Below are 9,666 nucleotides of genomic sequence, written 5' to 3'. Positions count from 1 at the left end.
AATAAACAGTTTAAATATTTAAGGATATATTATAGCAGTTATCAAGCATTTGGTCTCTTAAATGTATTACAGCCTTAAAAAATAGGGCTGAAGATTTTAAAGAACCTTAATGCTATGAGTTATTTCTACCTATATTTACTGTTAAAAAAAACCTGAAATTTTTAAAACATTTTATTCACTTATAAATAACAAAAATAAATCCATTACATGTCAACATGAAAATGTATTTTTAAGAACAATAACTGCATTTTCCAAAACCAAAACATAAATTAATGTAGAGTGGTACTGCTCAATACTTTTGCAGATCATTTTAATGTCTAGACAAAAGGCATCTAGCTTTTCACATTTCTTCTGCATTCAATATGTTATTAATATTTTAATAACATTAATAACATGTTAATTAAATGTTAATTAAAATTAATATTTTAATATTAATAGCAATATGTTGTTAATATTTTGTTGAAGTATATCAAGCAAATTTGTTTTAACAAAATATCTAGTTGAAAAGGTTGAAGCATTATAATAATTTTCAGATAATTATGAATATTCTTTGGTACAACAAAACTGGACAGGTGGTAGTTTCTTAAAAGTTTGACTGTAATGTAGAATCTAAGAACATAACAATGAACTTTTTGTGTCATTTTGCATTACAATTCATTGACTTATCTTGAACTTTGAAAGAATATTTTCTCTATACATGCTTGTGTATCTTAATGCATTGGTCATTTGAAATACGTTGGTTCACTGAGTTACAAATATGTTCTAGAAGTTCATACACTTCATTATTTGATATAAAAATATTATTGCCAATCTAAATAGAATAATCTTAAATATTGCAAGTCTGTCAAGGTTTGGTGGTCAATACCAGCTGTATAAAATTACAATTTTTCCTAGAAGATTGGATTTTATAAATGGTCATGCATACGATCATTGTTCTTGAAATGGCTGGCTTACATAGTTCATTTGCAGAAAACTGTGTAACACCCAAATCAATCTGAAGAGCCAGTTTGTCTGTCAGTCATTCCTTTAAATGAAATTGGTATTCTGTGAATAAAAGCAACTATTTCAGTTTATGAGCCAGTCACGAAAAATGTTCTTCCTTAAAACAACCATTGCAATTTTATAAGTATTTTCATTTTTGTCACAAAGAATTTTTTTAAAGCACTCCAGAATAGAGATATAATACAATTAATATTTTCACTGCTTTTTCAAGTAAAACTGGCTCCCTACACTCCCCACCCCAGTGAGTTCACGGTAGTGCAGCATATAATAACTACTAATTCAAGTTGGAAAGACTACCTTCAGTAATGTCAAAATATAAGCAATTTTATCCACATTCATCTCATAACAGTGCACTGTCAACACAGTAAAAAAAAAAAAGGGGTAATATTGTCTTATCGTTTGTATGAAAATGATCTTGACCTTGTGAACTTCCTGAAAGTGTCTCAAGGGGCTCCAGAATTGCTGAAACAATGTTATGAAACCCAATGATGCACTGATTATTTTGTGTGTATGTATTTCTAATGCATTCTGCATATGTGCACTTTTTAATTTCAAAGTTTTCCTTGATGATTTATTTGTGGCTTAATGTCTCACAAAGGTAATAATTCTGAATGTCATTACCATTATCTGTCCTGAATACGACTTCCATAGATCACTTAATTTGTTCATCCCAATTATTTCTAATCCGTAAAAACTAAATTGCTTACGCTTAATTTGAAGGTGTTATTTATTATTGCAGAAGAGTGGATTGCTGTTATTTTAAAACAGTAACTTAGAATTTAGAGAAGCAAGACTGAATGTTTCAAGTGTTCCTGCTTGAAATAAAAATTAATTTACTGTCTTTACTGTATTAAGTCCATAACTCTCTTCTGTATCAAAGTTATGTTTATATTTAATTACATATTATTCTTGCTTTATTTACTCATATAAAGGGCAAAACAATGCAAAACATTTTGATACTATTTTTAACAAAATGCTTATGAAAATTAAATCCCTAGGTGTATATTTCTCTAACATTTGTCTGTGAAGATATGTTACTGAGTTTTTATTTGGTTTCTTATTAGTATCTATGCTCTTCATAAGGATCTGGTTCAACTGAATAAACATATGAGGAGAACTTCAGGAGAGATTTATTATACTATTCTATTCATCTTGATCACAAGTTATTTCTGCAGAAGATGGTTATCTTCCCATTTCCCCCTAGGGAAATAAACCGTTCAAATGTTAATGGGAAATACACTGTAATTTTGTTATATGATGGTTTTGTTTTCATATTTTATTTACTTTATAAATTAATGTTATTCTATCATTCAATTACTTTTTCAAATCTATTTAATAGAGAACTCAGTATTCTAGATTTTAAAAATAAAAAAGTGTTTCCCCAGAAAACATTTAGAATAAACTTTTTGATCTTTCCCTTTAATAATCATATGCTTAATAAACATTACTACTAATAATATTTGATATAGTATAAAAGAAACATGTTCCTTAAATCTTTGTTCATAAATTTTAAATTACCTATATCTGTATTCTAAGGCACAGCAAAGTGATTCAAAAAAATTTCATTTTATGACTAAATTTTCATCCATACTCTGCTCATATCTAAGGCTAATAATAAATTATTAAGAAATAATTAATTATATTTTGCTCTGAATTGTTCAGAGACCAGAATATGTGAGAAATATTCTTCTATCTCAAGTCCCACCCAGGTATATCAGGAAGCCAAATCACAAGGCTAGAACTTTTAAAGAACTTTTAAAGGAATGTGTGTACTAGGTAGGGAGGCCCTAACGATATCTTCTTTAGCTCCTTTCATTGTATGTTGGCATGGGAAGACTAAGGCAAAGATTTACATGTTCACATTTAATCTAGAAGGAAGCACTTTGTCATCTCCTCAAGGAAACCTACTGTATTCTTCTTAACTTTTTGTTTGTCTTGGTTCTACTTTAGCGTTGACTTCTACATTGCTTTACGTGTACATTTCAACAAGTATTCTTAAATGTATAAAGTTTTCCATTATCACAATCCAGTTTTAGTACATTCACATCACCTTTCAAAAATTCCTCATGTTGATTTGCTGTCTATCTCCGTTCTCATGCCAGCCCTAGGTTACCACTTATTTGTTTTCTGTCTCCATAAGTTTGATTTTTGTGACAATCTCATGTAAATACATTCATGTAATATGCAGTCATTTGTGTTTGACTGCTTTTGCTTAACATGTTTCTGAGATAAAACTGTGTTGTTTCCTGTGTCAATAAAGTGCTCATTTTTCTGTTGAGCAGTATTCCACTGTATGAAATACACATTTTGCTAATTTATTTGCCAGTTGAAGGACATTGTTGTTTCTGGTTTGAGGCTATAATGAATTATGATGCTATGCACACTTATATGAATTCTTTTGTGAAAATGGTTTCATGCCCCTTGGGTGAAAACTTAGGGGTTAAATTGGTGCATCATATGATACACACATGTTAAATATTTTATAAAACCGAGATTTTTCCAAGTAGCTGTAACATTTTACATTTCTACCAGCGATGCATGAGAATTCCAGTTACTCTACATCCTCACAAATACTCGGTACGTTAAGTCTTTTATTTCATATTTTCTTTAAAAAGTTAGCCATTTTAGTATGTGTGAAGATGTATTTAATTGTGGTTTTAATTTGCATTTACCTAACAATTAATTATTTTTATTATCTTTTCATAGGCCAGGAGATGGATAGAGAAATAGATAAATAGATAGATTCGATGATAGATGATAGATAGATAGATAGATAGATAGATAGATAGATAGATAGATAGATAGAACAGATAGAGAAAAGGAAGATTGGCCAAGGATGACTACTTTAATATTTACTAAATTTAGAAAATGAAAGTTAGTAAAGAAGGTACAAAAGTAATTAGGTAATTGATTTAGAAGCAATAAAGAAGAAAAAGGTATGTTTTCCTAAATTATAGTTTCAAAATGTGACTCTTTTCCTCTTGCTCCTCCTTTTCCAATTCTCCTTATTCTTACTCCTATCCTAATACAGAAAGGGAGTGGTATAAAAGAGACTAAGAACTGAGTAAATTGGAATGAAGTGTTGGTATTGAGTTAGTGCAGTGAGTGTAACTATTTTCTCATAAAAGGAGATCATTTTCTATAGAAGAGACTGCCATATTTAAAGACAAAACTACTTAATGATATTAAACTGGAACATTTATAGCATTGAATCTTGGAGAAATACTTTTTATAAGTTTGGGCTGCAATCATGTAACTAAAATAATATTTAGTTTTAAGTGTGTAACTGTGTATATGATTTCCATTATTAGAACGTGCATATTTTAAGTTATCCTAGAACAGTTTCTCAACCCCAATACTATTGACAACTTAGTCGAGATAATTCTTTGTTGTTGTGGGAGGGGTATGTCTTGTGCACTGTAGTGTGGTTAGTAATATCAGCACCTTCTCCACAGTTCTAACAACCCAAAGTATCTCCAGACATTGCCAAATGTCTCCTAGGTAGCAAAAATTACTTGTGGTTCTGAACCATTTTTAGGAAGCAATGATTTGAAAGTATCACCCAGGAATTACTGAAGGTCTCCAAGTACTTCCTAGGAGGCCCAAGGGATCTATACTGCTTTCAGAATAATACTGAAATGTTATCTGCCTTTCAACTCTGATTCTTTCATGCGTGTGCTGTGAAATTTTCCAGGAGCTACGTAAGCTTTGCTATCACAACAAATTAAATGATGGAGCAGATAATGAAAATCCAGCTGCCTTCTATTAAACCAGATAAAGAAGATTTTCAAATATGTAAAGCAATGACGATCTTCTCGCCAATTTGGGGAATTTAACAATATTTATTTTCAAAATGTTTTATGTTAGCATAAATATCATAAATTTATTGTTGTTACGTTGGCTTAAAGACGTATTTAAGAATTATTTCAGTGTTAAGTTTAATACAGCAAATATTAATTGATATAATTCTCATAAAACTTTTTTAAAGGACTCACATTTTAACATGTAAATGGTCTCTGATATCAAACCATTTGAATACTGCTGTTCTAAATATACAAGCTCAGAATACATACCACACCAATTTTAAAATAGCTAAGAAAATACAGTTGGAAAATTAACTAGGAAAACAGGTTTCTATTTTCCAATAGAATAGAATAACTCATATAAATCAATGAAATATTCAGTATATAAAGTCAAATTTCAAGATTTCAATGCTTAAAGATTTCTGAAGATAACATACGAAAACCCTAAGAACAAGTAGATCAACTTAAAGATTATGAAATATTTAGGTCCACAAAAGCCCAATGAAAAGAAGAATAGAAACATTGATTGCCTAGATTACTACTCTAATCACCTTGGCTCAAGAAACATATTGACTATTTTGGGAGAAGGAAATATAATTTTGAATGTCAGAGTCCCCAGTTGATGATAATTTGTATTCCTTGGTATAAACATATACATCACTTAAATAATAGCGGTACAAATCCGTATGGTAGATTCTAATATTTTATTATATTTTTATGATCTCCATATATTCACTGTCAATGTAAGTAAGCCAAACATTTAGTTACTAATATACAGTAGGTACTTGGATTGAAATTTTTTATTTACTGAAGGTACATACATAGTAACCAAGAGCCTTCTCATCAAGAGAAATTCCAATTCAGCACAGATGCTGCCAACCCAAATGGGTTTAAATTCTGACTTCAATTTTAGCCAGTTCTGATAGCTTAATTAGTGATTTCCATTTACTGTGCCTAGTTTCCTCATCTGTATAGTATGCAGGAATAATAACTGTATCTCAAAAGATGATTGTGACATTTAAATGAATATCTAAAACTCTCAAAAAGGGATCGCATGTAAATTGTATGTGTGTTAATATTGATATTTTCCATCTTTTTCTATCCACAAGCTTCCAACACCATTTCCACACAAGTAGTTCCTCCATAATTTTGTATTTTTTTTCTACCTAGAATTTGAAATGAGTCAAATAGGTCAGTTCTTCAATATAAGAAATGACAATAGAAATTCATTTGTTTCTTTATTTGCTTGAGAGGGGTTAATAAATTATTTTACTGGTTAATTACATAAATTTTACCTTTCCTCCAGGTCTAATGCATTCAGACCAAAAAAGCTTAAAAAATTCTAGTCTATAGGACAATTTGTAGATACACTTTTTGAGAAAAAGAAGACCAGTTAAGTTTGCATATGAATACATTATATTTCCCAAGAACCTATAAAAAAGGTTAATTTTTAGAGATGGTTTAATTTAGTAGTCACAGATTTCTAAGAAGTACACTAAAATTTAAGAATTATATTATTCTGACATGATTTTAAACTTTATAATTTTTTACTGTAATAAGAGTAAAATTTGAATTGTTTATCATGTGTATGAAGTTCTTCCTTAGCAATTAAAAAAGATTTAGCTTTTCTCAATTGTTACTCATCTGACCAAATAAACATCTTTATATGATCACTGTGTAGCACTAGTTAATTATGCAGTTTTTATACAGTAACAATATACTTGGACTCACGGACACTGTGACATAACTCTAATTTATGGCATGTCTTTTTAAAAATTGATACATAATAATTGTACATATTTATGGGGCATATGTGATATTTTATAACATGCACAGTTATGTAATAATCAAGTCAGAGTATTTGGGGGTGTCCATCATCTCTAGTGTTTATCATTTTTATGTGTTGGGAACATTTCAAGTCCTCTCTTCTAGATATTTTGAAATATAAAATACATTGTAGTTAACTATAGTCACCCTCCTCAGGTATTGAACATTAGAACATACTTCTATCTAACCACATGTTCATACCCATTAACCAACCTCTCTTAATCCCTCCAGTCTTCCCCACCCTCCACATCCTTTTCAGTCTCTGGTATTTATCATTCTACTGTGTGAATTCATCATTCATCTGCATGAGATCAACTTTTTTAGCTCCTGCACAGCAGAGAGACCATATGTTTGTCTTTCTGGGCCTGACTTATTTCACTTAACACGATAACCTCTAGTGCCATTAATGTTGCCGCAAATGACACGATTTCATTATTTTTTGTGGCCAAATAGTATTCTACCATGTATATGTACTATATTTTCTTTATCTATTATCCCTTTATGGACACAGTTTGATTTGATATCTTTGCTATTGTGAATAGTGCTGCAGTAAATGTGAGAGTGCGGATATCGCTTTGATGTACTGATTTCTTTTCCTTTGGAATAATACCAAATCCCAAATACTAAATACTGGATCAATAGCCAGTAGAAGGATTGCTGGATTGAATGGTGGCTCTATTTTTAGTATTGTGAGAAATTTCTATACCATTCTCCATAGTAGCTGTAGTAATTTACATTTGTAACAACAATATATAAGAGTTCTTTTTTCTCCACATCCTTGCCAACACCTTTAATTTTCATCTTCTTTTAAAAATAGCCATTCTGACTGAGATAAATGATATCTCACTGTGGTTTTTATTTGCATTTTCCTGATGATTAATATAACTGTTTACCTATTGTAAGTCTTCTTTTGATAAGTGTCTATTCATGTCTTTGCCCACTTTTTAATGGGATTATGTGGTTTGTTTTACTGTTGAGTTTGTTATATATTGTGGATATTAGTCCCTTGTCAGATACATACTTTGCAAATATTTTCTTTTATTCAATAGGTTCTCTCTTCGACCTTTGATTGTTTCCTTTGCTGTGCAGAAACTTTTTAGTTGAATATAGCCCTGTTTGTCTACCTTTGTTTTTGTTACCGGTGCTTTTGAGGTGATAATCATAAAATCTTTGCCTGGACCACTGTCCTAAATCATTCCTTCTATGTTATCTACTAGTAGTTTAATGGTTTTGGACCTTAGATTGAAGGTTTTAATCAAGTTTGAGTAGATTTTTGCATATGGTGAAAGATAGGGGTCCAGGTTCAATCTTACGAAAGTTCCATTTTCCCACCATTATTTACTAAATAGACCATTTTTTCCCCAATGTGTGTTCTGGGCACCTTTGTTGAAAATCAATTGGCTGTAAATATGTGAATTTATTTCTGGTTTCTGCTCAACTGGCTCATGTGTCAGGTCATGCCTTTTTAAACCTAAAACCTTACATAAATTTATCTGGAAACATAAAAAAGTTCATTAAAACAAAATTAAGGGACAAATCAAGTTTTCTTCAGTTATACTTGGTTATTCTTTTCATAAGCTATGTAGTATACATAATATATCTAAAGGAAATTTGCAAAATTAAATTTACATTTTAAATATATTTCTAAAAATTAAATCAAAGAATCAACAATATGAAAACAGAATAACAAAGAACAACAAAAAATTGACATCTCTACTCAAGGTTTAAATAGCAAGAGAGCACTGTGCAACACTAAATATTAATAAGGTTAGCACATATCTTTGCTATTGTGAATAGTACCGTGATAATCATACAAGTGCAGGCATCTTTTTGATATAATTTCTTTTCCTTGAGTAGGTATCTCTTGAGTAGTGGGATTGTGGAATCCAATGGTAGTTCTATTGACATAGAATGTGGAGTGATATAGAATGTCACAGATTTCTCAAGGGAAGGAGTGTGCATATATTTTTTCTATCTATATTAATCTCTGATACTTTAAAATCAAGGGTCTTTTATAAGGTCTTGATTGAGACTTAAAAGTTAAAGGCAAACAACCGTATTTAGCATTGACCTTTGTCTCAGAATTGTACATCAATATTTTACTTAAAATATTTAAAGTACATATTAATATAACGCAAATGAGTACTAGAGACCTCCTTCAACGTAGAGATGAAATGTTTATTGTGAGACTACTTAACAAATATATTAAACAAAAGCACAAGTACCAAGGATATCATTCTATGCTTATGATACTACATTTCTATTTTCTTCATTCAAAACTTTCCATCAGAGATTAACAAAGTATCTATGAACCAGCACACCGAAGAATTTCACTGTAAACAGAAATATCAAATACAATCAATAAATGAAATTCAAATTTTTTAAAAATTATTCTTTATGTTCTAGGGTACATGTGCACAACTTGCAGGTTTGTTACATATGTATATGTGTGCCATGTTGGTGTGCTGCACCCATTAACTCATCATTTACATTAGGTGTATCTCCTAATGCTATCCCTCCCCCCCTCCCACCACCCCACAACAGGCCCCGGTGTGTGATGTTCCCCTTCCTGTGTCCAAGTGATCTCATTGTTCAATTCCCACCTATAAGTGAGAACATGTGATATTTGGTTTTCTCTTCTTGCAATAGTTTGCTGAGAATGATGGTTTCCAGCTGCATCCATGTCCCTACAAAGGACATGAACTCATCTTTTTTATGGCTACATAGTATTCCATGGTGTATATGTGCCCTATTTTCTTAATCCAGTCTGTCATTGATGGACACTAGGGTTGGTTCCAAATCTTTGCTATTGTGAATAGTGCCACAGTAAACATACGTGTGCATGTGTCTTTATAACAGCATGATTTATAATCTTTTGGGTATATACCCAGTAATGGGATGGCTGGGTCAAATGGTATTTCTTGTTCTAGATCCTTGAGGAATCTCCACACTGTCTCCCACAATGCTTGAACTAGTTTACAGTCCCACCAACAGTGTAAAAGTGTTCGTATTTCTCCATGTCTTCTCCAACACC

This window comes from Rhinopithecus bieti, unplaced genomic scaffold, assembly GCF_001698545.2.
Source record: "Rhinopithecus bieti isolate Rb0 unplaced genomic scaffold, ASM169854v2 scaffold_28121, whole genome shotgun sequence".
Taxonomy (NCBI): Eukaryota; Metazoa; Chordata; class Mammalia; order Primates; family Cercopithecidae; genus Rhinopithecus; species Rhinopithecus bieti.
Note: the sequence above shows the minus strand (reverse complement) of the source record.